At 40.7% G+C, this 24,430-nt stretch overlaps 1 pseudogene; it reads left to right on the forward strand.

The window, feature by feature from the left end:
- The first annotated feature begins 392 nt into the window (after positions 1-392).
- LOC141498526 (eukaryotic translation initiation factor 4E pseudogene) lies at positions 393-10,424 on the forward strand (annotated as a pseudogene).
- The last annotated feature ends 14,006 nt before the right edge of the window (positions 10,425-24,430 follow it).

Here is a 24,430-nt window from a genome sequence, read left to right on the forward strand (position 1 = left end):
CTGGGAGACTTTGGACCTGGATGGGAGCGGGGGGGTGGGGGAGGGGCGGGTGCCGCTGGGGGGCGGGGAGGCGTGCCGCCAGTCCCCACGGGGTTTCCCTTCCCACCCCTGTAACTACGAAGCGAGAGGGCTGGCCACGTGACCACAGCAGTACCATGTGGGGGGGTGGCACCCTGTCTCCAGGGGGCCCCGTAGAGGGAGGAGTGGGGGCCACGTGGTTGGATTCTACGGGGTTTCCCTGCCGCCCCCTCTGCCTGTGGATAGGGTCCTGGTAGGGCCCGGCAGGGGTTTCCGCGCGCCCACGTCTGGGGGCGGCGCCTGGGTCCCCCCGCCCCCCGCAGCTCCCCTACTTAAGGCTACACTTTAGGTCGCTGCGGTCTTGGACGGAGCGCTACCCCGGGGACTGAGCACCTCCGGGCTTGGGAGCTTTGGGCCGCGGAACACGCTTCGCTTTGGGTCGCTGGAGGCGGCCTCGTCCCCGGGGCCTCTGAAGCCTGGGCCAGGAAGGTAGGCTTGGGAAGTGGGGGGGAGCCCGGGCTGCTAGAGAAGGGGGCGGTGGGCGGTGGGCAGCAGCGGTGGGCAGCAGCGGTGGGCAGTGGGCAGTCGAGGGGGGTGGCTATCTGCTCTGCTCAAGGGCCCTTTTCCTGCGGGGGCCTGGATGGCGGGGCCTGGCCAGCGGGGCCTGCCTTCCTCCGGGGCTTGGCTTCCTCCCGGCCCGGAGCCCCTCTTCGTGGCAGGGGAGCCTGGAGGGTGGGCTCCCGGGGAGACGGGGCTGGGGCGGGCTTGGGGCGGGGTTGGGGCGGACAGCCGGTGCGGACAGCCGGGACAGACAGCCGGGCTGTCGTGTGGCCCGGAGCCTGCACAAGTGGGGGGGCTGAGGCCTTGGAGCCCCGGTCGTGGCGGAGCCGGAGTGTAGCTGCTGTTGCGGGGCCCTGGCAGCGTGTGTGCGGGAGGCGGGCTCCTCACAGCGCGGGGGGTGGAAAGCGCCGCCATTATGCCCGCCCCGGCATCCCCGGCCGGCCGAGGCTGTGCTCACAGCGCAGCTTTGGGCATTCGGGGGCCTTGTTAGCGCCGGGGATGAGCTCCTTGTTGTCCTGCTTGGGGGGACCCGGAGGCTTGGGGGGACCCGGGGGCTTGGGGGGACCCGGGGGCTTGGGGGCCTGGGCTTAGCTGGAGAGGGGATCCGGGCGCCTTCTCAGCCCTGAGGCTTTGTGCTTTCGAGAAACTCGCGGGCTCTGGGGCCGGTGGAGGCGAGCCGAGAAGGGGGGCTGCACAGGCGGGACTCTGAGACAGGGGGGCCCAGGGGAGCATGGCTGGTTTCCTTAAGGTGTGGGTGGGCGGGGGCAGGGCAGCCATGTTCTTTACTCTTCAAGGTGTGGCCGTGGCAGCCATATTGCTAATTCATGAGAGTGTGACAGGGCAGCCATCTTGTTCGTCAACATGTGGACAGAGTAGCCATCTTGCTTCTTCATTTGGGGGTGTGGCCAGGGCAGCCATCTTCCCTAGTCGTCGGGGTGTGGCTGTGGCAGCCATGTTGTTTACTGCTCAAGGTGTGGCCACGGCAGCCATCTTGCTGATTCATGAGAGTGTGGCGGGGCAGCCATCTTGTTCGTCAACATGTGGACAGAGTAGCCATCTTGCTTCTTCATTTAGGGGTGTGGCCAGGGCAGCCATGTTGTTTACTCATCTAGGCATGGCCAGGTTGGCCACTTTGTCTGCCCAAGAGTCGCTAGCCTCTACAGCGGTTGACCGGGGCTGCATCTTTGGTTTTTCCAGAGACTCATTTGCACCAGGGTACTAAGCTTGTTCTTGTTGTAGGGAATCCTGAGGGGTTGCCATCGGGTCCTGGCTTACATGACTACAAGACCTGGAAGCCCATTTTATTTGCCCAATGTCCCCGAGTCCTGTAGAAGTTGGGGTTGGTGGGAAGTTGGTGGGAAAATGAGGCCTTTTGCTTGCAGAAAACTTCTTTTGCTCTGGTACTCTAAGCTTGTTGTTAGACGGCGTCCTGCCGGTTGGGTGGAGAAAGTCCTTTTAACTTACTGAAGGTGGCCTGGCTTTAGTAATTTTGTTTGGAAGGGAGGTAGAGTAGTTCTATTCTCAAGGACTGACTCTGGGGCTAGTTTGGGATTGAACTCTGGTTTGGCTCTAGGATTGTTAGTGGAAAACAAGAAAGGAGTATGGGTATGACCAGGATAGCCATATCACCTGCTCAATACTGTTCTGAGCCTGTTGAAGTGGAAGATGGGGAGCTGCTACCTTGGGCGTTCAGGGTTCTCAATTCTGGTAACCTAAGTCTGTTGCTGTTGGAGGCGACCCTCAGGGTGGGGGGCAAACTTGCCTGTTGTGTTTCAGATGGCAGACAGCCAGTTTGGACCTCAGGGGCAGTTGTTTGTGAGGGCCCAGGGATTAGTGATAAAACTGTTGGAACTTGAACATTCTGGAGAAAGTTGGGTGGGAACCTTGGATGTGGGCCAAGACAGCCAGTTTGTATGTCTTGGTTATCTATGAGTTTAGGCCTTAAGTGACCTTGAGAAATTCAGTCTGTGTGGATGGGGATTCCAGGACTTGAGGGAGATCCGTAAATTGGGCTGTCCTTGAGGGAAGGGCAGAAATGGTGTCTTGTCTATCTTTGGACACAGGGGTTGCAAAGGAGGATTGGAACTCCACTTTCTTGCAGATAACAGAATCACGTGAATGTCAACTGCCAAGTCCTTTTTCTCTAAGGCCTTCTTGGGGTTTAGAATGACCCAGAGAGCCAACCTTGAGCAGTTCCTTAGGACACAAACATTATGGACCTCGACAAATGTAAACAGAACACTAGGAGCCCACTGGGCCCCTTTTCCCACTGCAGGGGTGGAATCACTGCACAGTATTTGGGACAGAAACCTTTGGGAGCAAGTGTTCTTTTCTCCTTTCCACAGCTCCATCCATTCCTGCCTCATCCACCTATAGAGAGAAAAGGCCCTTTGAAGGACCAGGATTATAAAACTGCAGAACCAGGGGCATCACTCCCTTATGGCTTTGGAGATCATTCCAATAAGTGACACATTAATGGACTCTGACTATAGAAATTCCTTTAAACAACCCTAATGATGTTTAACTTCTTAGGCATTATATGGATTGTATAATGTATTTTTCAATCATGTCTGACTTCTTGAGACACCACTTAGGTATTTTAGCAAATATACTAAAGAGATTTACCTTTTCCTTCTTCTCTAACTCATTTTACAGATAAAAACTTGGAAATAAACAGGACAAAGCAACTTGCCTAGGGTCACACACTATCTGACGCTGGATTTGAACTCTGAGAAGAGACTTCCCTGATTCCAAACCCAATTCTCTTATTCTCTCCGCCACCTAATTGACCATCATCTTCCTGTGTACAAAGGTAAACACTTTAATTTTTTATTTTTCTATTTATAATTTTGTGCTTCTCTTTGAAGCTTGTATATGAAAGTCAGATTTTCTTTTTAGCTCTGATATTTACATCAGGAATCCTATAAAATCTTCCATTTCATTGAACATCCATAGACTTTCCCCATGTCCCAAAAGATTGTACTCAATTTTGGTGTGATCCTGGCTCTTTTACCTTCTGGAATGTCACATTCCAAGCTCTCGGATCCTTTCATGTTCAAGCTGCTAAATCTGATGTTATACTCACCATTGCTTCACGATATTTAAATTCTTTCTGGCTCCTTCTGGAATTCCTGGGATCTCCTAGAAGGTGATTGGTGAATTCTTTCAATTTCAATCTAACATTTTGCTTTTAAGTTAGGGGTAGGGAACCTTTTTCTTCCAAGTACCATTTGGATAGGTATAACATCATTTCTGTGGTCAAATATTCAATGAATTCACCAAAAAGTAAAAAGCTTGTACGTTTATTTAATTAATTCACCCTAAAAAACTCATACATTTATTGAATTTTGAGTCCCACATGCCAGACCAATAGGGGAAGGGAATGGAGATAATCCCATCCCTGTTGTAGGAAATAGGGTGGTTTTCCTTGATGGTTGTTTAAAATAATGTCATCCATGCTCTTTCTATGATCATGGCTTTCAAGTAATCTAATAGTTCTTAAATAAGCTCTTTTTTTGTTTTCCAGGTTAGTTATTTTTCTGATGAGGTCATATTTCCCTCTAGTTTTTTTATTCTTTTGACTGTGTTTTGTTACTTGATGTTACACTGAGTCTTTACCTTTCACTTGCCTAATTCTAATATTTTAGCAAATAGTTTCCTCCTAGAGCTTTAGTATCTCTTTCTTTCTTTCTTTCTTTCTTTCTTTCTTTCTTTCTAAACTTTTTGAATTTTAGGCAATGGGATAAAGTGACTTGCCCAAGGTCACACCAGCTAAGCATGCATGAGTCTGAGGTCACATTTGAACTCATATCCTCCTGACTCCAGGGCTGGTGTTCTAACTGCTACACCACCTAGCTGTACCTTTTATATCTTCTTTATCTTGTCTTTTCTGCTTTCTTTTTTTAACAGTTTTTTCCAAGGCAAATGGGATTAAATGACTTGCCAAAGGTCACACAGGTAATTATGAAGTGTTTGAGGTCGGTCGTATTTGAACTCAAGTCCTCCTGTCTGCAAGGCCGATGCTCTATCCACTGCACCACTTGCCCGCCCCCTTTTCTGTTTTCGAAAAGGAATTATTTTCTTGAGTTTTTTAGCTGCCATTTCTGCTTTTAAAGGTGTTATTTTTTGTGCCTCTTTTACCAAGGTGGTAATTCTCTTTATTAATAATTTCTTACTTCTACTTATTTCCCCAATTTTTCCTCTACCACTTTCATTTTTATCTTTAACTCCGGAATTGTTCTTGCATTTGGGCCCAATAAGCATTTTTTTTTTGAGTCTTTATTTGTAGCTACTTCCACATGCCATCACAGGCTCTGCTGTAACTCTGATCCGTTGACTGACCCATCCTTATTGTCTTTGGGCTGAGAGCTCCCCAAACAGCTGCCACTGCTGCTGTAGCCACACATAGGAGCTCCAGCTAGGCCTCCTATCTGATGTCATCAGCCTTTTCCTGCTGATCTTAGTTTTCTTAGACTAGAAGAAATGTTTTACCCTGACCTTTTTTGAAGTAACTGCCACTTCCAAATTTGAATTGCAATGTTATTTTACTTTATTTCTTAAGTTTAATAGTTTTTTATATTTCCAACTACAGACAATTGGAGTTGTTAGCAATCATTTTTTAGGCAAGGCTTTGAGTTTTACTCAAATTTTTCTCCCTCCCCCTTCCCCGATAGAAAGCAGTCCAATATATGCTTTATGTTTGTAACCATGTTAAACATAGATCGAAATTTAATCAGAATCAGATTCAAATGGAAAAAGAAAACATTAGAGGTAACAAAATAACAATACATAAAATAGCTTTTAAATATTGAAGTTAATAAGCTTTGGTCTTTATTTAAATTTGTACAGCTCCTTCCCTGGATATGGGTACTATTTTTCCATTGTGATGCTATTTTAAATTTGTCCGGAAGGGAACAGTGAGAGTTCAGCTTGATTGTCTCTAATCCACTGGCATCTTGACTTGATTTCCCCCTTTCTTATTGTTATAGGTGAAGCAGCAGCACTGTGGAAAGTACCTTTAAAGGCTGAGCACTTCTGCCAAGTCATCAGGTAAGTTCCTAGTAGAGGGAGGACTGAATGCACTATTACACAGAATCTACTATATGTCAGGTACTAGGCAACTTTTTTTAAAGGACAAATGAAGATTTTGATTATTAAAAATATAGGGGAAAACTATGCATTCCATTGTACTATTTTACAAAGAAATAAACAATTTAACAGGCTTAGATGGTCAGCTACAAAAAGAAATAGTTTTTTTTAATTATTTACTTATTTGTTTTGAATTTTACAATTTTTCCCTTAATCTCACTCCCCCCCCAATATTTCCATTGTTTCCATGGTACATATTGATACAACTTGAACATGATGAGAGAAATCATATCCTTAAGGAAAAATAAAAAAAATGAGATACCAAAATTATATAAGATAAGTTTTTTTCCTAAATTAAAGGTAATAGTCCTTGGTCTTTGTTCAAACTCCATTGTTCTTTCTCTGGATACAGATGGCATTGTCCATTGCAGACAGCCCAAAACTGTCCCTGCTTGTTACACTGATGGAATGAGCAAGGCCATCAAGGTTGATCAAAAATTGCACATAAAGGATTATTATTCACATAGACTTAGATTTAGACTATTCATTAAAAATCTCTTTTAAATACTTCCTAATGTTAATAAACATACTAAGGCCATACAATACAAGCAGTCCTCCAGACAAACTATAATTTCATCTATATGAAAAGACCTCAGATAATTATGAAAGCCACAGGAAAATAGGCTTAGCTGCCAATCAAAATGGAGTTTCAGTCACAGAAAACACTATTAAGTAAAACTCTACGTGTGATAGGAGTACTAAATATTTCTTTAGAGAAGATTGAAAGATGCTATATTAAGAAGAAGTATTCTCAATTCCATGCACAAGTAGATCCTTAAAAGTCTCTAAACAATATGGAAAGACATAATATTTATGGAGAGAATATTTGCTCTTAAAACAATGCAAATTTTAATCTGCAACATGAACTTTCAGGATAATAAAAGTTCCTGTTGGTGTTGAAGAAAAACACTTACCTTCTGCCTTTCCTCTACCTATTAGAGGATCATTATGGCTGCAATCTTAGAAAAACAAAATTCGGCACAAATGTGAACTTCAACCTAGTGGCATGTGCCAGTGAAGGTAAAATGTTTTTGTTTTTAAAAAAAATACTTGTGGCATTTAACAACTTATTGGAGAGACATGGACTAGATTCTTCTATAGGTGAGAGTGCAAACAGACCGTTGAGTGGCCAAATATGGAAGAAAATTTGAAGTCCAATGTTTCTGTCAAGAATGCATTCAGCAAGTGTTTGTTTGCAGAGTTTTGGGTCCTGTCCTAACACATGGTAGCCTGTAAGTTAGAAAATAATGAGCTCTAGAAGGAAAGAAAAGCCAGAAGGATTGAAAAGGCCTTAATAAGCAACATTTTCTCCAACAGCTCCTACCTAAATTTGGATTGTAAATCTAACAGTACTCATTAAAATTCTTTACTAAAGTTAAGATATATTCCCAAGATAAAGTAGGGCAAGATTTTTCCTATGCAAATATTCCTGATATCACTCTTTAATTGGAGGAAGACCATATTTCAGTTAAGTAAAACATTCCAGGGGCATTTGAATGAACTTAAGTATTTATAGATAAGCACCTTCAAATTCAGTTTAACTTAAAAATGGGAGTCTCTTGGGTATTTGGGACCTCTCCTTCCATAAAACACACACACAGACACACACACCCCATAAGGATAATCCACATAATTTCTACAATTGAATAATCACTAATATCCTTTTGTTTAAAAAGTTGTATATAGTAATGGTCATGGAGAGATCCCACAAGTGTGCAACCTTTCCCTTACATAGATTTACCCTTTGACCCCATGAAGTTACAGTTTAAAATGTCCTTAAGTTGCATTTTTACTTCTAGCACTTAACTTGTGATTATAAGAGAAGATGAAAAAGGTTTAATGTGATTATATTTTCTGTTTTGTTGGGGGGTTTTCAATGGATACCACAGAGCCAACTGTCACATTGGTCAAAGGGTGCCTTATAGTCAGTAGGTTTAAAAATATTCCCTTATTAGGCCCTTAGACAAGGACACTTCCGTCAACCCTCTGCTACAAAAACCTTTATGTCTTAGACTCCCATTCTCTGCAAGAGATATTCTCTCTAAAAGAGTTAGCACAATGGATTTATACAGAAGAGAACAATTCACTTAATTCCCCTTAAAAGTTCAAAATTGCCATCACTGTTTTTACATATCCAAAAACATGGAATCAGTTCAGGCCTAAACCCACCAAACTAAATAATTTAATTACTTAGAAAATTTTCCATTTTTAATTCACTGCCCTAGGATTCAGTTTTGAAAGCCGTCTGAAACTCAAACTTGCTGGCTTTTATATTCATCAGTGTTAAAAAATCATGCTATTAAAATCTAATAAGTCACATAGGACATTCAGGAGTTCCCAGATACATAATACAAGATAAATGGTTTCCCCCTTCCCATTCTACTGCAATTCTAAAATAAATACAAGGAATTTATTACATGATATAAACTGCTTATACCTGTTTTAAATGTTTATATTGGAGGTAGGGGTGAAATGCCTTAAAAGATAAAAATGCTTTTGATTGTAAAGTCTTTGCAGATTTGCTGGTTCCTGAATAAATATACACACATTGCTGGCTGGCAGGAAATTGACAAATTGCATATGTTAGATGGCAAGTAGGAGTTGGGGGAAATGGGATCTTGGGAGACAAAAGTGAATGAAAAGGAATTAAAAAACAATATTCCTGTTAATAACCTTGCTCTCCATGATTCCTAATAAATAGCAAAACAGCACTGAAGCATAATATTCAGGCAACTTTTTTTTAGAAAGATTTTATTTGTTTTGAATTTTACAATTTTTCCCCTAATCTCACTTCCCTCCCCCCCGGGGGGAAGACAGTCTGTTAGTCTTTACATCGTTCCCATAGTATACATTGATCTCAGTTGAATGTGATGACAGAGAAATCCTGTCCTTAAGGAAGAAACATAAAGTATAAGCGATAGCAAAATTATATAATAAGATAATGGTTTTTTTTTTAATTAAATGAAATACAGATTGATCTAAGATGGCGACTGTGAAACCGGAAACCACCACCACTGGTAATCCCCCGCCTGCAAACGGGAAAAAACCTGAAAACGGAAAAAAACCCGAAAACAATCAGGTGGTTGCCAACTCTGAATACTATATTAAACGTCCACTACAGAACAGATGGGCGCTCTGGTATTTTAAACATGATAAGAGTAAAAGTTGGAGAGCCAACCTGCATCTGATCTCTAAGTTTGAAACTGTTGAGGACTTCTGGGATTTATATAACAATATCCAGCTGTCTAGTAATTTAACAACTGGTTGTGACTACTCACTTTTTAAAGATGGGATTGTGCCTATGTGGGAAGATGAAAAAAACAAACAAGGTGGTCGATGGCTAATTAGATTTAACAAAAAGCATAGACATAGTGACCTTGATAACTATTGGGTAGAGACACTGCTGTGCCTTATTGGGGAGTCGTTTGATGACTACAATGATGATGTGTGTGGAGCTGTTCTTAATATTAGAGCCAAAGGTGATAAGATAGCAATTTGGACTACTGCTTGTGAAAATGAAGAAGCTATTATGCATATAGGAAAGGTATACAAGGAAAGGTTAAGAATTCCTCCAGACACGTTGATTGGTTATCAGTCCCATGCAGACACAGCTAAGAGTGGCTCCACCAGTAAAAATAAGTTTGTTGTTTAAGGAGACACCTTCTGAGTAAGCCTCTTCAAAAGCAAGAGTTGCTAAGATATATATGAGAAGTCTCAGTACTTACATGTTCAAACTTTTATTTTAACTAGAGTAACTTATCCCAATCAAAGAATTACAGTACTCATAATCCCCAGAATCCATAATTGTATTCCTGGCCCACTCTGTAATAGCTTAGTAGAAGCATTTCTATTAGAAAAACATTTATCTATCCACAATATTCAGAAAAGAACCAGCATTTCTTTACCTTAGAGAATTACTTCTGCTGTATGTTGCATTGTACGCAGTAACGGTTTACTGGTTTGGAAGAGTATGATGCATACCATTTTCTAGCACTTACCTTTGCTTCTTTTATACAGCATTATTTTTTCTGTAATCTATGCTGGTGGCTTCTAGATTTAAGTTATTTGTTTCCTTACTTGATAACATTAGTAATTCCAATTTTGTTTTGATTTGGGGGGGGTGTTTTTGCTCATGTAACATTGGTGAAGGACCTGGGAATATGACATAAAGGTGGAATAAACATTCATTTTGTGCATTCTTTGGTAATTTTTTTGCTTTTTTGTAACATTAGAGCTTTACTACAAATTTATGTATTTCAGTCAAATCAGTGATTTATGTTTGTGTGATTTCCTAAGCTTAATTGTGGATTTAAAAAAAAGTCATGATTCCATTCCTGACTGGATAAAATGTCTTTTTTTTATCTTATGCTGTATTTTAATACTTTGTATTACTTAGGTTATTTTGCTTTTGTTAAAAAATGGCTCAAATAAAGGGGCAGCTAGGTGGTGGAGTGGATAAACCACGAGCCCTGGAGTCAGGAGTACCTGGGTTCAAATCCAGTCTCAGACGCCTAGCTGTGTGGCCTTGGGCAAGTCACTTAACCCCGTTTGCCTTGCAAAAAAAAAAATCCTAAAAAAATGTCTCAAATAGAAAAGTGGTCCCATTCATATTAAGACTGTACAAAACTAAATACAATGTGTGTAGTAAATTGCCTTTAAAAACAAATAAATAAATAAAGTTAATAGTCTTTGGTCTCTGTTCAAACTCCACAATTATTTCTGTGAATACACATGGTACTCTCCATCACAGATAACCCAAAATTGGCCCTAGTGGTTTCACTGATGGAATGAGCAAGTCCATCAAGGTTGATCATCACCCCCATGTTGCTCTTAGGGTGTACAATGTTCTTCTGGTTCTGCTCATCTCTCTCAGCATCAGTTCATGTAAATCATTCCAGGTTTTCCTGAATTCCCATTCCTCCTGGTTTCTAATAGAACAATAGTGTTCCATAACAGATGTACCACAGTTTGCTAAGCCATTCCCCAATTGAAGGACATTTACTTAATTTCCAATTCTTTGCCACCACAAACAGGGCTGCTATGAATATTTTTGTACAAGTGATGTTTTTACCCTTTTTCATCATCTCTTCAGGGTATAGACCCAGTAGTTGTATTGCTGGATCAAAGGGGATGCACATTTTTGTTGCCCTTTAGGCACAATTCCAAATTGCTCTCCAGAAAGGCTGGATGAGTTCACAGCTCCACCAAAAATGTATTAGTGTCCCAGATTTCCTGCATCCCTTCCAACATTGATCACTGCCCTTTCTGGTCACATTGGCCAGTCTGAGAAATGTGAGGTGGTAACTCTGAGAAGCTTTTAATTTGCAACAAATACCTCTTGATCCTAAGTCACCCTAGGACCTAGCTGCTATTATCCCCATTTTACATTTGGAGAAACTGAGGTAGACCAGTACAATGACTTGCCTCAGGGTCATAGTATCTAGAAAGTGTCATAAGGTCCTCCTGACTTGAGTTCCAAAGTTTTTTTTTTCCATTCTTTTCCCTCATCACCTTGTATTTTCCTATCCAAAGGTATCCCTACCTGCTCTATGGCAGTTGAAATCACCTAAACCTTTTTGTCTGACTTAGACAAAATCTGATAAGTAAATGTACATTGCTTTGTATATGTACGTGTCATTTTTTTACATGATTTTGTCTTCCTGACTAGAGGTTATCTTCCATGATGACTAGGGTCTTCAGTAGGCAACCATAGTTGTTACAATTTTGAGGTGACCCCAGACCATTGAGGCATTAGCAGTATCTACAAACTGGAAGCATGATCTACTTTCTCATCCTGAATGGTAGAACCTTAAGTTACTTCTAATAAAACAATTTTGTTTTCTCCTTGGACCTGGGTCCTCCCCTGTGAGGACAAGACTACATAACAATGATAACCCTACTAAACTTGGAAGAAGCTTGGAAAAAACCTCTGGACTCAACCGTATATTATAGTGAACTGTATCCATCAGCCCTCCCCCTTCTGAGAACCTGCCATGGGGCAGAGTATGGCAAGACTGTTCCCTTCCCACCTTCCCATCATACTATTTACTTGAGCTCCATCTTGAAAGGACTATGGATTGATGAGACTGAAATTCTGTGATGCAATATTTTAATAAAATTTTTATAGTATTTATCACTAAAAAGACTTGACATTTGAAAAATATGACTGAAAATACAACCAAATTTCCAACCTAAAAATAAAATGTTTTCAAATCTATTTTATTCATTTATTGTCTATCCCTCCCACTATATCCACAGTGAATAGCAAAATTCCCATCTCATAAAAAATACACACATTTTAGCAAAAACAGATTTTTCCCCTACTTTGTCCATGTTGTACAGTGTAGTTGCAGTTTAAGCAGATGTGGGTAGTGAATCTTCAGTCTTCTGGATTAGTGGTTTGTCATTGAATTGATCAGTTTCTAAATCTTTTTTCTACATGTCCAAATTGTCCTAATTCCACCCATTTGTAATCAGTTCATGAAGGTCTTCTCAATTCTGAAATTGTCCCTTTCCTAATTTCTTCAAGCACAATAAATACCATTACATTTGCATAGTGTGATTTTAGCATCGTCATTTCCAATGTAGTTCTAGACCATCTCTCTCAGCTTTGAGGTGTATGCGTGGCCTAGTAGTGGGATAGCCAAGTCAGAGTGTATAATTCAGCACTTTGGAGTTTAGTTGTAAATTGCTTGCAAAGAGGGTTCGAACAATCTACAACTCAGTCAGCAGTGCCTTAATGTGCCAATTTTCCCAGAACCCTTTGATTGGTCACTTTTTCTATATCTGTCAGTCTAGGGCTGTGGTGGCATTGAGATTGGCTGAATTTAACATTGTTTGATGCCAGATATGATGGGCTTCCCTCTCCTTGGCAGTATAACAATCAGAGACAACTAAAGAACTTGGGATGGGGGGGCAGCCACTTGGCGCAGTGGATAGAGTACCAGCTCTGGAGTCAAGAGGACATTCATTCAAATACAGCCCCAGTCACTTAAGTAACTGCCTATCTGTGTGACCCATTGCTTTAAATAAATAAAATTTTTAAAAAAGATTGTATGATGGAAAACACCATCATATCCAGAGAAAACTTGTATCTGTCTGAGTACAGACCAAAGCACACCATTTTTCATTAAAAAAAATTTGGTTTTGGGGCAGCTAGGTGGCGCAGTGGATAGAGCCACTGCCCTGGAGTCGGGTACCTGAGTTCAAATTCAGTCTCAGACACTTCATAATCACCTAGCTGTGTGGCCTTGGGCAAGCCACTTAACCCCATTTGCCTTGCAAAAAAACCCTAAAAAATTTGGTTTTGGGGTGGCTAGGTGGCACTGTGGATAGAGCCACTGCCCTGGAGTCGGGTACCTGATTTCAAATACAGCCTCAGACACTTCATAATGACCTAGCTGTGTGGCCTTGGGCAAGCCACTTAACCCCTTTGCCTTGCAAAAAAAAAAAATTTTTTTTTTTTAAAGCAAGATATTTTGGTCCCTTTTCTGAGTTCATCTTTCACAAAGTGACTAAGAGGAGCATTTTTATCCATATTACTAAAGATTTGAATTTCTGCCCTTGCCAACTTTGCCAACTTCCTGATCTTTTGATCAGTTTATGTATTGGGCAGTAGCTCTTACTTTTACAAATTAGTATTAATTCCCTTTCACATGAGCAGGAGAGCTTTATCAGAAACTCGCTGCAAAGATTTTTTAATAGTATTTAATTTTTTCATTGTTTTTGCAGAAGTTTGGATTCCAAACTTTTCTCCCTCTTCCCTCCCCTTCTCCGAGACAGCAAGCAATCTGATATAGGTTATGCATGCACACTCATGTTATACATATTTCTGATATTTGTCATGTTATGAAAGAAGACTCAGAAAAGGGAAAAACCACAAGAAAGAAAAAAATCCATGAAAATAGTCCGCTTTGATCTGCATTCAGCCTCCATAATTCTTCCTGAATTTGGATGGCATTTTTCAGCACAAAATTGTCTTTGATCACTGTGTTGTTGAGAAGAGTGAAGTATCTAAGTTGATCCTTACAGCACTACTGTCTCTGCAGTACGGTGTTTTCTTGGTTCTGCTCACTTCACTCAGTATTGGTTCATGTAAATCTTTCCAGGTTTTTCTGAAATATGCCTGCTCATGATTTACAGAACAATAATGCTGTATCTCATTCATATATATTCAATAATAGTTGTCATTCACCAAATGGGCATCCCCTTAATTTGTAATTCTCTGTTGCCACAAAAAAAACTGATAATTTTTTTTTGTACATGTAGGTCTTTCCCCCATTTTATGACCTCTGTGGATACAGATGTAGTGGTGGTATTGCTTCATGGAAGGGTGCAGAATTTGATAGCCCCTTGGGCATAGTTTCAAATTAGTCTCCAGAAAAACTGGATCCGTTCACAACTCCACTAATAGAGCATTAGTGTTCCAGTTTTCCCACATCCCCTCTAACATGGATCATTTTCCTCATTTGCCATATCAGTCTATCTGATAGATGTGAGGTAGGTCTATTGCCTGAGAGATGTTTTAATCTGCATTTCTCTAATGAGGAGTGATTTAGAGCATTTTTTTCATGTGATTGTAGACAGTTTTTTAATTTTGTATTGCCTGCTAAGTTTTCCATAGTTGCAAATATTCCCTTTTTTTGGAATATATTTGAAACCCTCCTTTCTATTTAAAGCCGGGGTGGGCAAACCTCCTGCCCTCAGAACTTGGTTTGCCAAGGTAACCACAGGTGAGACTCAGAATTCAATAAATCTAGGAGCTTTTTAAGGATGAATTAAATGTTTGACCACATATAGCCCTCAAATGATGTTATAAATATCCAAATGGCCCTTGGCAGACAAAAGGTTCCCCACTCCAGATTTAAAGTCTTGTATAATGCTTTTTGTAGTTCCTTCCTACTTTAACTCTTTTTGGCTACTTGGAGCATTTATTCTCTCACGTTGGGAGTTCTAGTGTTGGGCTTTCGTGTTCGTTGGAGTTTTTCCTCCAAGTTTTTTCTGAGGTGACTGGTCAAATCTTTTTCTTTTGCCCTCTTTTCCCTGCTAAGAGTTCTGGACAGTTTTCATTTGCAATTTCCTGAAATACAGCATCCAGACACTTTGTGATCCAAGTTCTCAGTCAGTCTGATAATTCTTAGTGTCTCTCCTTGGCTTGTTTTGGAGATCAATTATTTTTGTATTTCTTAGACTTTTTTTCATTTATTAGTTTTCTCTCACTGTTGTTGCGTCACTGTTCTATCTGCCCCATTCTAATTTTCAGAGGATTTACTTCTTGATTGAGGTTTTCCAACCAATGTTGTAACTTATCAATTCCTCTGGCCATTGCCACTGTTTCTTCCCTAGCGTTTCCATTCTGCATCTCATTTCTTTTCTTCCAGATATTCCTATTGCCCTTGTGGCCAGGTCATGTTTTTTTTTATTTGAGGCTTTACCTGGACTTGTGGGGTTCCTAGCCTCCTATCCCCCTCCCCCATTATCTCTCAAAACAAGGTCATTTTTCATAATGGTCAGTTTTCTTTAGTCTGCTATTGGGGAGTGAGGAGGAAAGGAAGAGGGGCTATGACTGGATTAAATTCCTCAACTGAGTGGTGTGACTAGGGTCTGCCTGGTGTTGAGTATAGTGAGCTCCCCTAAAGTTTCCTTGTCGAGGGGCTGGGAGCTCTCCCTGCTGGAGATTCACTTGCTGGGTTCCCACCCTCGACTTCAGGAACTAATCAGACTTCATTTTGCCCATGGTTTTTCTCCTGCAACTAGACCTTAATGAGAAAATCCTTGCTGTTGATTTATCTGCTAGGTGAGGGCTGAGTCCAGGTGCTTTTGGTACTAGGCCAATCTCAGGCTTACTTCCCAGAGTGCTTCTGGGCTTGGTGAATGCCTCAAGGGAACATTGTGAAAAGGATTTAGGCAATCAGACATAGATTTGGGAAAGGCTCAGCTCCTGCCTCACTTGGGTGGGGAGTGCCTTGCTGTATTTGCTGTTGGTTCTGTCTGGTGAAGGCTCTGGTTTGGCTGGCTTTAGGTATTCTTGGAACTCAGACAGGGATTGTTGGAACTACTCTCAAGGCTTTGGGGAGAGCCGCTTTCATTCAACCCTCTTCAGTCTTGGCTCTACATGCTTTGGCTTGTCTATCCCAGGATCTTCACAGGACTCTTGGGTCTTTCTGTGGCTACACGGAGCATGGTGAGGATAATCGAGAGGCTAGTCTTTCTATGGCCTGGTGGAGTGATACAGTCCTATGTCCCAGTGCAGTGCTTGAGGGAGATCTGGGATTCTTTGCATACTTTTAAGCCAACAACTTCCCACAATCCCCCAGAATCTGGTTATAATAAAATAGCAGACATGAAATTGTGGGTCATTCCAAGCCTCATGTTCATGTAGTAACTTTCTTACTTCATTTTAGGAAATAGCACTCCCAAGGGAATAAAAATTCTATTTCCTTAAGATATGGAACAATGAGCCAGACTAAAGCCAAATGTATAGGGTTTTAGTGAGTGGTTCAGCTTTTTGAGGACTTGATTCAATTTGAGGATTTATTTCAATTATCAGGATAAAGCTATGATCTGTCATGATCCATTTGATATTTAATGATCAGAATACCTGAAATACCGGGATGATGGGTGATCAGCTTGCAAACCCTTAGTTGAGGTAATCTCAGCGATCCAACCTCAGGAAGACTGAAAAGACCTGTAGAAATTTGCCAATTCTGCAAGCTTTGGAAACTGCAGCTATCTTTATTCTTTGTCTCAATTACTCAGATTACAAGAAAGTTGAAACTTCACTGATTTGTGCCAAATTCCCAAAGTGAATTTGTAGCTTCCAAGTATAGGAAAACAATTATTTTCTTTTTTTTAAGCTCAACTTTCAAATGTTAAGTCGTTTCATGACCCCATTTGGAATTTTCTTGGGAAAGACACTGGAGTGGTTTGCCATTTCCTTTTCCAACTTATTTTATATAGAGAGATACTGAGGCAAACAGGATTAAGTGACTTGCCTAGGGTCACACAGCTAGGAAGTATCTGACGTCAGATTTGAACTCAGCAAGAGAAGGTCTGAGGCCCTATCCATTGCAGCACCTATTTACCCTTAAAATATTTCTCTTGTGGTGCAGTGGATAAGAACACTGGCTCTGGGGTCAGGAGGACCTGAGTTCAAATTTGACCTAGATATTGGACAATAGCTTTGTGACCTTGGGGAAGTCACTTCACCTCCCATCCAGGACCATCTCCTGTTGTCCTGATTCCTATCTGGCCACTGGACCCAGATGACTCTGAAGGAGAAAGTGAGACTGGTGACTCACTCCAATCTAATTCACGTGAATGTTGTGGAACCTTCCCCACCCCCTCAATCTCCTCGTGTCATAGTCTTCTTCAAGAATGGACAAACATCAAAAATATCATCATCCCTCACTCATAAGTTTAGCCACAGTTCTGTTATTCCATTACCATCTAGGAATAGCAGGTTTTAGCTTAAACATAGTGTTCTGTGTTTCTGATGTTAAGAGACTGGCAGATCATATCCAAAGATCATATCCATATGTTACAGAAATATACAGTTCTACTGATTTGTAAATATGTATCGGAAAACACAATATGCTTTGAAGTGTTTAATTGGATGCAAAATCTGTTAATGATACATTATCAAATTAAGTGCCTCAATTTGGCAAAAGGAAAAGGCAAAATTCTTGTCATATACCACCGGAATAGAGATGAAGTATTTTTGAGTCTCCATTGAATGTTCACTGGCCTTTGTAATGGACTAAAGCTCCAGTATGAGTTTTGGCCTGTTGTTGGAAAGAAATGTGCTGACCTTCCTTGAGTTTGGCCTAATCAGGGACAAACGTTCCCAGAGTTTCAGCCTTAAGAAAGACCAAACCAAATTAGCTTAACAAGTACATGTATTGATATTTCCTGAAGTCAAGAATTACTCGAGCTGTGGGGGGCAGAGGGGGTCTGGGTAGAGAGCCAGATCCCCCTCCCCCCCAAATGAAATCCTAAATTGTTCTTTAAATAGCTTTGTCTATCAGAAGGGGGGATTTGAAACTTCACCATTACCTCCCACTTGGACAACCAAAGGGTCCAATGGGAAGGTTCAGGACTCAGGATGTGGAGGGGTGAACAATAGCCATTCCAGTAAAAGGAGTTTCTTAGCAGCTATACAAAAGACCTTCGAAGAAAAGTAGGTGCTTGGTGCAGCTTGATAGCAGTGGATAGAGCACCGGCCCTGGGGTCAGGAGTCCCTGAGTTCAAATTTGGCCTCAGACACTTAATAATTACCTAGCTGTGTGGCCTTGGGCAAGCCACTTAATACTACTACCTTGCAAAAAAAGGAAAAACAAAACAAAACAAAAGATAGGGGCTCTTGGTGGGATTAAGAAGACAAGACTGTGTTTTCCTTACAATTAAGGGAGTTTACTCTTTTTAATTGCTAAATTGATCTAATTAAAGGTGACTACCCAACTCTGCTCTTAAAGAAGCAGAAAAATAATTATATCTGTGTATAAATAGATATAATATATATATATATGTATATATATATATATAATATGTGGCAAAATTCACTATTCACTCACTTTATTGTTATTCTTAGAAAACAAATTGTGTATTTCCTGAAGGTTTATCTTTAAATTTAGGTCCTTAGCATTTTGTTCATATGGTAATTGACATTGATTTTCCTAGGACTTAAAAGAAGAAAAAAGTTAAGGAAAATATCAAAAGATATTACCGGTATAACATATGTAAAACAGTCATCTAAGGAAATGTCCATACCTTGAACCTAGTGACCACTACTTGAGCCACACTTCTATTTTCCTCTTTGAGTTAGAAGAGGGTGGTTTAGCAGATAATATTGAAAAATTTATAAATATGCCTGGCAGATTAGGGACTTTTTTTTTGGTAATACACACTCTTCTGGGGATATATATATATGTGTGTGTGTGTGTGTGTGTGTGTGTGTGTGTGTGTGTGTGTGTATGTATGATTTTTTATGATTTTGCAAGGCAAATGGGGTTAAGTGGCTTGCCCAAGGCCACACAGCCAGGTAATTATGAAGTGTCTGAGGTCAGATTTGAACTCAGATCCTCCTGACTCCAGGGGCAGTGTTCTATCCACTGTGCCATCTACCTGCCCCTTCTGGGGATTTTTAAAGACTTTCATTGGCCCCTGAAAAACTTCTTACACTTTATGTCTCCCCCTAGTTAGTAGTATATGATTGATTATGACAAGGAGGAAAAACAGGCTTCTAGCTTATGTCCAAGGAAGTCTAGCTCACTGCTAGGTTGCTAATGGGTCTGTTACCTGAGATTCGAGCATTCGATGATTTTCTTTGGTTTAACAGTGGTTCCCATTTGGTAGTTCTACTGCTAAAAATTCTTTAGTGGCATCTTAAGCCCTAAATAATTATATGACATTAATGAGTAGTATGTTCAATTTTTTTCAGGTATACTTTTTGGGGGGGGGCATTGAATGAGATTCAAAGAACAAAAAAATTGGGAACCACTGCCTTAAAAAAACATTGTCCCCTCCAGGAAAATAAAAGGTCCCAGGAGGCAGAATTGATCCTGGAGATGAGGTATGGTAATTTATTTTATCTGCTCTTTTGGGATACCTGAACATCAAGGCTAAAAGGGGTGAGAGAGGTTGAGCCAGCTGAAGAAGAGGTAGGAGAACTTGATGACTTTTCTTCAAGAATTTTCAAAGACTTGAGGAAGAGGGAGGGAGGGGAGAGGGGACTTGGGGAACCATGGGAGTTCTGATTGACTCTAGAATAGAACCATGGGAAGGAGGGAGGACTTTAGGCTAATTTCAACTGGATGGAAGGGAAACAATCTTGCCACTGAATGTTTCCATGATATAGAGAAGGAGCTGTCTTGGAAGGGTCTCCTGTACAAGACATCTTCTAATTTACAAGACATGATTGACTTGGATAGGAATGTGGTAGAGTGGGTGCTTGTTTATTTATGAATTGGTTTTGGTAGTCTTTGACTATCAAAATTTCTCTCGATGCTAATGAACAGGGAAACACAGCTCAGAGAAATATTGTCATTCTTCTGAACTGTTCAAGTATTTTTCTTTTTGTATTGGCCTTGTAAACACCACTTAGTAGGTGGGGAGAGGACAGCAGATCCCCTGGTATATATCCCTATGTCTTTGTTGATTCCAGGCTGTTCTAGTGGGTGGCAGTGGCCAAAAACCAGCTAGATGCCTGACCTGTAACTTTACCCTGTTAACCATCCTCAATCACCAGCCTTGCTTCCATTGCCCTCTCTCTACACTAATCTGGCCAGGCAGTTTTCTGATGCTGCTCTGTTAATAAATGAGGCTGCCTTTGCCTGGCCAAAGCTCTTAAAGACACCCTTCCATAAGATATTTAGCTGATCAGTTTTCTTTATCACTCATTTACTTGCTGTATTTTATTTTTGTTTTAGTTTTTGCAAGGTAATGGGGTTAAGTGACTTGCCCAAGGCCACACAGTTAGGTCATTATGAAGTGTCTGAGGTCAGATTTGAACTCAGGTCCTCCTGACTCCAGGGCCAGTGCTCTATCCACTGCACCACCTCGCTGCCTCTACTTATTGTATTTTGTAATTAATGTTTCTTTTTGCCCTTCTACTCTAGGGTCAGAAGGCTGTGTGATTTCTTCCCCCACAATGAGCCCTAGCCCTGAGTCCCCATAAAAGACAGCTCTGATACTAGTCTGGGAAATGTTTTTTCTTCCGAAAAATAAAAGGATTGAATTATATTAGGCAAACTACAAAACTTTATTATGTCTTGCCAACTAGATGGCAAAGTGGGTGGAGCACCAGCTCTCAAGTCAAGTGGACCTGAGTTCAAATCTAGTCTCAGACATTAGCTGTGTGACCTTGGACAAGTCACTTAACCCTGATTGCCTCACATGTAGGGTCATCTCCAATAGGATTTAGCACAGCCCTCCCTTCCTCCAATCCAATCCATGTGCTTGTCATAGTATCACCTCCCTGATGATGTGGTCTTCTTCAAAAATGAAGGACATTACTATTCTTATGGCTAAAAATGTAAAAAACCATTCTTAGCTAGTGGGATAATAACACAAAAAGGCAGCACAGGGATTTGCAATCTAATAATCATAATTCTCTTCTAAGCTTTAAAAATCCCATTGTCCTGGTTACAGGACATAGACATAAAAACTATACTATAAGCAAATTAGAAGATCAAGGACTAGTCCACCTGTCAGATCTATGGAAAGGGGAACAGTTTATGATTTAGGAAGAGTTGGAGAATATCACCAAAAACCAATTAGATGATTTCGATTACATTAAATTAAAAAGCTTTTGCACAGATAAAGCCAGTGTAACCAAGATCAAAAGAAATGTAGTAAATTGGGAAACAATCTTTACAACTAATAATTCTGACAAAGGACTCATTTCTAAAATATACAGAGAACTGAGTCATATTTTTAAAACAAAAAGCCATTCCCCAATTGACAAATGGTGAAAGGATATGCAAAGGCAATTTACAGATGAGGAGATCAAAGTAATCCATGGCCATATGAAAAAATGTTCTAAATCATTCTTTATTAGAGAAATGCAAATTAAAGCATCTCTGAGGTACCACTTCACACCTCTCAGATTGGCCAATATGACCAGAAAGGATAATGATCATTGTTGGAAGGGATGTGGGAAATCTGGGACACTATTACACTGTTGGTGGAGCTGTGAACTCATCCAACCCTTCTGGAGAGCTATTTGGAACTATGCCCAAAGGACAACAAAAATGTGCATACCCTTTGACCCAGCAATACCACTACTGGGTCTATACCCTGAAGAGATGATGAAAAAGGGTAAAAACATTACTTGTACAAAAATATTTATAGCAGCCCTGTTTGTGGTGGCAAAGAATTGGAAATCCAGTAAATGTCCTTCAATTGGGGAATGGCTTAGCAAATTGTGGTATATGTATGTCATGGAACACTGTTGTTCTATTAGAAACCAGGAGGGATGGGATTTCAGGGAAACCTGGAGAGATTTGCATGAACTGATGCTGAGTGAGATGAGCAGAACCAGAAAAACACTGTACACCCTAACAGCAATATGAGAGTGATGTTCAACCTTGAAGGACTTGCTCATTCCATCAGTGCAGCAATTGGGAACAATTTTGGGCTGTCTGCAAAGGAGAGTGCCATCTGTATCCAGCTAAGGAGCTGTGGAGTTTGAACAAAGTGCAAGGACTATTCCCTTTAATTTAGAAACAAAAAACAGATAGTTTATTGTCTGATCTTGTTACCTCTTAGACTTCTCTTGAAGGATATGATTTCTCTCTCATCACACCCAATTTGGAACAAGGTACAACATGGAAACAAAGTAAAGACTGACAGAGTGCTTTCTGTGGGGGGGGGAGGGAAGCAAGATTGGGGGGAAAATATAAAACTCAAATAATATCTTTAATAAAAATAAATTTTAAAAAATCCCATTGTCCCTAGATGTATGACTTTGGGCAAGTCACTTAACCCTATTGCCTTGCAAAAACAAAACAAAACGAAACAAAACAAAACAACACTGAGCCTCTTGGCACTGTTCTCTAAGGTTGGAGTATATACTCTCTCCTATCTAAGTTTTTTGGCACTTCTTCAAGGTCCAACTTAGATCTCATCTCCTGAACAAAACTTCCCTCCCCATCCCCCACCACTACATGGCCCAGGCAACTTTTTTCTCCATCCATAGAGTCTCATAGCACTTTGCTCACTCATGACACAATGAAATTCATTGACATATTCTTCACCCATATTAGATTGTAAGCTCTTTGAGAGCTGGGGCTATAATGTTTTTCATTTTTATTTCCTGGGAACCCAGCATGATGCCTTGAAAATAGGTATTTCACAACCATTTCCTGAGCTGAACAGTGCTCAGGAAAGGGCTCTTAGCAAAAGCAATGAGACATATTTAACTTGTTCACTGGCTGCTTTCCTGGATTTCATGATCTTGATAAACTCATCATTCTACAAGATGAAATCAGGTCAGGAAGCATTTCCCACTTGGGCCTTAGAACTTCATCATGCACCCCATCCGCAATTTGTCAGCATTTTATGTGTTGTCTCTCTCAGATTGTGAGCTCCTGGTTGCCAGGGATTCTCTTTTTTTGCCCTCCTTTATCTCCACAGGGCTTAGCATAGCCTGGTACAAAGTTGGGGTTTATGACTATTGCTCCCAGGGATTTAGCTTCTAGCAAGAGCCTTAGTTCAACCCAGTGGATGGAATTGGTTTTATCAGCACTTAGCACATGCTTACAAGACTCTCTGTTTTGGTTAGATTTTATGGATGTCTTTTTGAATGGGGTGTAAAGGGGACAGGGATAGTTCTTCCTACTTAGCTAATATGGGGCTTTATTTTGGGGGCCGCATAGGTATATTTTGAGGGATTGATTTTTTGTTTTGGCTCAATAGGAAGAGTTGGAGGACAGATGAATTTTTACAATCAAGGCTCTTTATGTATTGCTCCAATGTCTTTTTAGAAATCAGTAATATAACTAGAATAGCTGGGTGGTGGAGGGGAAAGAGTACTGGACCCCAAGGATGGGTTCTTGGACCAGTTCTGCTACTAATCAGCTGTGTGACTTAGAAAGCCCTTCTCTCTGAGCTTAATTTCATCTTCTTTATTCTATGTAGAACCAAACATTTGGGCTTCTGGTTTTCCTTATGTGACCTTGGGCACCCTTTTTTTGAGAGCAATGAAAGAGGAGTATGATAAAAGATGAAAAGAAAATGCTGAAGATGGAACCTTAAAATTCTTCAAAATCCATCTAGAAGTGTTTACTAGATATCCATGACTGCATATGCCAGGAACTTTGCTGGATCCCAGGGGCCAAAACCAAAAATGAAACAATTCATGCCCTTAGAACGTTGACATTTTTAGAAAGTACATGTGTGGATAGGGTCAAGATACATTCAAGGGAACTTTTTGGAGGGACCAATAGCCCCAGGGCAATCGAAAGACTTCAGGTAGAGATTGCTCCTAAATTGACTCTTATGACTGGCATGGAAGGATGTTCCAATCACGGGACAGAGGCAAGAGATGGAGTTTCAAGTCTGAGAACTTCATGTCTAGCAGAAGGCTAGAAAACTAGAGAGTATGCAAATGAATGAATGAAAAAGCATTTTTTAAACCCTTACCAACAGTGCTGGGTCTGGAGTTGGGAAGACTCCTCTCTCTGAGTTCAAATTTGACCTCAGACACTTATTGGCTGTGTGACCCTGGACAAGTTAATTAATTCTGTTTATCTCAGTTTCCTCACCTGTAAAATGAGCTGGAGAAGGAAATGGCCAACCAGTCTAAGATGTCTGCCAAGAAACCCTGAATGGGGTCATGAAGTGTAAGACATGAACAACAAAACACTTACTATGTGCCAGGCACTGTTGAACAGGAAAGGGGAAAATCTTTAAGAAGGTTGGAAAGGTCTGTTGAAGTCAGGTTAGGAAGGGTTGGAAGATGAGATTAAAATGGATATGTGATTTCAACCTAAATGGTGATAACCATAAGCAGATGAGGAGAGCAGGAAACTGTCTACTTATCAGATCTATGGATAAGAAAACGATTTATAACTAAACAAGAGATAGAAATTATTAGGGCATATGAAATGGATAATTTTGATTACATTAGATGTCAAAGTTTTGTAAATGCAAAAAATCAGATTTTTTTTAAGCTTTCCATTTCAAGTTCTATCCTTTCCTCTCT

This window comes from Macrotis lagotis, chromosome X (genome assembly GCF_037893015.1).
Source record: "Macrotis lagotis isolate mMagLag1 chromosome X, bilby.v1.9.chrom.fasta, whole genome shotgun sequence".
NCBI classification, from domain to species: Eukaryota; Metazoa; Chordata; class Mammalia; order Peramelemorphia; family Peramelidae; genus Macrotis; species Macrotis lagotis.